The sequence below is a fragment of the Aegilops tauschii genome, chromosome 7 (assembly GCF_002575655.3).
Source record: "Aegilops tauschii subsp. strangulata cultivar AL8/78 chromosome 7, Aet v6.0, whole genome shotgun sequence".
Lineage (NCBI taxonomy): Eukaryota > Viridiplantae > Streptophyta > Magnoliopsida > Poales > Poaceae > Aegilops > Aegilops tauschii.
This window is the reverse complement of record NC_053041.3, coordinates 636312771-636318199: the sequence shown is the minus strand read 5'-3', so window position 1 is coordinate 636318199 and position 5429 is coordinate 636312771.

The window sequence follows — 5429 nt, the reverse complement described above, 5'->3', positions numbered from 1 at the left end:
TGCTAGGTGTATGAAGATGGATATATGCTTTTGTCCTACAAATGTGATGTAATCTTTCTCCAACATAATTAAGATATTTAAGAAAGAAAATTATATTGCTTCTGTGATGCCCATGTTTTTGATTTAGCACAACGAAGCACATGAAAAACACGCTGCAATGAAAAAATGGTGCAGCAAAGCACGCATGCATCCTTCAGAAGCCAAATTACTGCATGAGAAGATTCAACATAAGGCTTATGGTGGTGATGGGAACATCATCAGAATCGTCACCACTAGGAGCTGAGCTTAGCTGCTTGTGATATTCAACCATTAGTGTGGTAACCTGCTCATTCTGCTCTATTTGTTATGCCTACCTTTTCTCTTTCTTACGTGACACTTCTCTTTCTGAATTTACCCTCAATATTGTTATATCTGTTTTACTTTTTTGTATATATGTGCAGTACGCTTAGTTATTTTTATTGCACGCCCTTAAACATGTCTAGTGAAAGGTTATGTGGTAATTATTTTTATCTCTGATTTATTTTCCGGTTTCTGGTTGCGGTTAGAGTTTGTCGCCGGCGGCCGGACTTCCTCGTGCTCCCGTGCCTCTGATTTGGATCGAAGTCGCGACAGTAGTGGTGCGGCGGCGGTGGGGGAGGAGGCGAGGGCACTAGTGCAGAATTAGGCTATTGTCCCGGTTCGTAAGGACCTTTACTGCCGGTTCTGCAACCGACACTAAAGGGTGGGGACTAAAGGTCCCCCTTTTAGTCCCGGTTTAACACGAACCGGGACCAAAGGCCCACCACGTGGCACGAGCCCGCGCCGGGGGCTGGGGGCCACTCCAACCGGGACTAAAAGGTTTAGGGGTTTATTGGTTTATGATTTATTTTTCCTTTTAGTTTTGTGTTTTCCATTTAATTCTTTTTCATTTCAATCATATTTTACGCTACTACATATTGCACACGTTATGCATATATGTAAATAGAATTTCTCGTAGAACCGATCATATATATATATATATATATATATATATATATATATATATATATATATATATATAATAACTCAGATGTCCATAGTTCTATTTGATCGTCCTAAGCTTATTCATCAAGGCACATATAGCAATGGTTTGGAGCCCCTTTAGTTATCTCAAAACTTATAAGGGCATCAAACGCAGCATATCTGATTCTTTCAAAGTTCAATGGAGCAATCGCCCATCCGGAGTTCACTGATGTACCTAGCGAGCGCAACGAGGCCTGACATCGCATTTGCTGTGAGCAAACTGAGCCGGATTGTTTCCAAACCGGATGATGTACATTGGCATGCTGTTGAGAGAGTTATGCGCTATCTGAAAGGTACTATGAACTATTGACTTCACTATACCGGATACCCGTCGGTACTTGAAGGGTATAGTGATGCGAATTGTATCTCTGATGTTGACGAGATGAAGGCCACAACTGGGTATATGTTTACTCTTGGATGTGGTAAGCAAACGATCTTAACGAGATCGACAATGGAAACAGAATTAACAGCATTAGACACGTCTGGTGTCGAAGCAGGATGACTTGGAGATCTTTTGATGGACTTGCCATTGGTTGATAAACCGGTTCCGGCTATCCTTATGAACTGTGACAATCAGACTGTGATCACCAAGGTGAAGAGTTGAAAGGACAACATGAAGTCCAACAAACACATAAGAATGAGATTAAAAGCTGTCAGAAAATTAAGAAACTCCGGAGTGATAGGGTTGGAATATGTCCATACGGCTAAGAATCTGGCAGACCCTTTTACAAAATGGCTATCACGTGTTGTGATAGATAATGCATCGAGGGACATGGGTATGAGACCCACATGAGTTGCCATGGTGGTAACCCGACCTACGTGATCGGAGATCCCGTGAAGTAGGACCTGGAAAAACAAGCCAGTGGTGAACTGAGGAGAGTAACCATACTAACCCACTCCGTTGGAGATGCAATACTCTCTATACTGTATGGTAGGATGACTACTGTCTTAGTGTGTGTTCCAAAGCTTATGAAAGCAGGATGCTATCCTACAGAGCGATCTTTGAAGGAACACACCTATATGAGCCCGACTGCTGGTCACAGTCTATGAGATTGGGGTGATCTCTAGTAAGCTCATGAATAGGCCAGGAGTGTGACTTATATGCTCCACCCGAGGGGTCAGCCTTCAGCAGCCTAGTACTAGTAAGACATGTGGTGAAACTCCTTTACGCCAAACCGACAATTCAAGGCATAGTCCATTGTTCAGTTGTGAAGGAGTGTAGCTACTTGCTCTAGGTGAAGTTCAACCTTAACAGGTCTTCACTAAAACACTGGTATATCGAAACAGTAATTGGAACAGAGGACACAATGGGCCCTCGAGATCTGGTGGGGGATTGCTGAATTTGAGATGCCCTCTAGGCCCATATAGCAATTTCTGAAAAATCTCTAAGGGCCCATGTGGGTTATATGACAGAGGGTGTAGTGGGAAGTTTAGTCCCACCCCGGAAGGGGAAGAGGAGTTGGACCTCCTTATAAGGGTTTCTCTTCTACATGCTATTGGAGCTTGAGAAGAGAAGAGGCCCTCGCGCACTCCTCCTCCGCCGCCCGCCTCGCCACGCCTCGTCACGCCGCGCCGCGGGATTGAGCCGAGCCGAGCTCACACCTACGCGCTTATTTTTGCCAGTCACTAACGGAGAGTTCTCTGACAGCTGGGCCACGATCTGAGACGTCGGATCGTGGGCTGTCACGGACTCGGACGTGGGTCGAGCCCACGTCTCTCCACGCGGCTGCGCCTACTCCTAACCCTAGCCGCCACGAACAGATCACATCTGCTCCACGCGCACGCCCACCGTCGTTCCCTTGCTGCTGCTGCCGCCGGTGACTCCATCCCGTCCGCCGCGTACACGGTCGACGGGAGAGCAGGTCTCTGAAACCACGCCCTTCTGGTTCCTGTACGGAGTGAGGGGCGAAAAGGTTTTTGGGCAGCGACTACGCGACTGCTCGCTACCGATCCGCTACTTCCTCTACGTCCGCGTCGCCCTCATCATCATCATGTCCATCCGAACATGCCGCCGCCGAGAAAGCTGAAGCCGACAAGAAGGCCGCCGAGGATGCTACTGCCGCCACCACTGCCGCGGCGTCTGCATGGCCTACTGGAGGGTATAACACGTTTATCCCGCTCCTGATTATTTTCGTATTAGCAGTACTAGCAGTATGTGTAGATTTGTCTACTGTTTGCTTAGTACGTGCATGTTTAGATCAGAGTCAGTACGTTATCAATTGAGTCAATGCTATGCTAGTGATTTATCTATGGATTAAATTAGTCGAAAATACATGAGGCTACCACGTCATTTTTAATCCTTGTTCCACCTACCCGGATGCCTCAATGTCAACTAAATTCGTATTCTAAAATATGTAAACTGTAGGTGATCGATATAGGAATGAACCAAAAAAAATGGAGAATCGTACAGAAAAGCATGCTTCATGTGGTCATATCAAGCAAATAATGAAATATCAAATTGATACAGAATCTGCACAGCTCACCAAATCACCATACCGAACATGTCCCCGGCAGAACAAAGATGAACGCTGGACACCGAACACTGCTCTCCGCCCATAGAATGGTACTGTCCTCCGCCGCCTCACCCCCTAGGGCCCAGGGTTAGCCCTGCTTGTTGCCTATCCTGTTGCAGACCCACGCCCCCACGATTTATCTACCGACTGTTGCTACAGTCTACAGGAGGTGGCTGATTGGCTGGATCACAATTACCATCGCACGACTGCTGGTTCCCTTTTTACAAGCCCAAGGCCCAAATAACGGTTTGCCCTTCCTCCTCGTTAATCTTGCTCCCCACGACCGACCACGAACACAGGATCTTTAATTCATAGAGCCATGGCGGCTGCTGCGACTTCCAGCAGATTGTTTCAAATACGCACATTACAGATGGAAAACTCAAAGCATCACGGAATCCTAACGCGCACTATAGTTTCCGGCATAGACTGAAACCATAGAAGTAGTTGAGAACTTGAGATAGAGGATTTGGGGGCCCAAAAATTTTTAGGACCTGTGTGGTCGCCCACCTCAACCTCCCTTATCGACTGCCCTGCTGGCGGAGGTCAGCGGAGAGAGAACGCTGTTGACGGAGGTTTTGACGACGGGATTGGTAGGGATGAATCGCTACCCCTCGTATACGGATTCTCCAACATGCACCGCCGTTGGCCAAGCCTGCCGGCGACATGTGGAACAGCCCGTGCACTGAGGCAGCCACCGGGGAGAGCGCGAGGGGAAGAGGCGCACCAAGGCAGCCGCCGAAGAGGCGAGGCTGGGAGCAAGAGGAGGTCTCGGCGGTGTCTGTGCGTGTTCATAGTCCGGATTGAATTGGCTTTGGTCCCTGTCTCTCTCATCTATACCTTTTTTTTTTATAAAGCAAGGTACGTTTTTTCGATTTTTTCATCCGTTCACCACTGAAAAAAACCTATCCAAGGTGGTACTAAATTTTCGTGCGTCCATGTGCTACAAAAAAGAAAAACAGTTTTGTCAAAAATTTCGTACGTAGGCTGCGCTCGCTGCGGCCCAACCAAGCCAGCCCATTTATTTTCTGCTCGCGCAGCTGAGAAACCTTATTTACAGCACAGGGTGGCACATAGTCAAAGTTTCGCACAGGGCGCTGAAATTGGGCCGGCCCGTTTTACGTTTTTGCTTTATTTGTTTCTTTTTTTTTATTTCCTTTTTCTTTTCCTTTCTCCTTTTCCTTTCTCTTTCCTTTTTCTTTTCTCCCTTCCATGTTTAATTTCTTTTTTCATTTGTCATAAATTAAAAAAAAAATCAGAATTTCAATTTTTGTTCAAATTTTCGAAAAATCTTCAATATTTCAAAATTTTGCTCCCATTTTGAAAAATATTTGAAACTATAAATTTTATTTCTCGTTCCAAAATTTGTTTGTAACTCAAAAAATGTTCGCATTTTTTATTTTTTATGTTTTCTAAAGTTGTTTGTGATTTTTAAAATAAATTGCCTCTTAAAAACGATATAAATTTAAAAAATATTCAGGAACTCAAATTAATGTTTGTGTTTGAAACAAACATTTTCGAAAATTGTTTTCAATGATTGAAACATGTTTCCATTTTGAGAAATTGTTCACATATTAAAAAATGTTTGTTTTCTTATAAATGGTTCATGTTTTCAGAAAAATGTTTGTGAATTCCAAAAAATCTCCCCTTTTCAAGTTTTGTTCATATTTTTCCAAAATCTAATAAAACTTTCTAAAAAATGCTTGCATTTGTTTAAATTTTTTGGGATTTTGAAAGTTGTCATGTTTCGAAGAATATTCAGCAATTATAATTATCACTTTATTTTCAAAAAATTAAAAACAAAAAAAGGAAAAAATGTAAAATGTTTCGAATAGGGTGGTGGCTGCCACTCCGCTCAACCCCACCACTATGAAGATC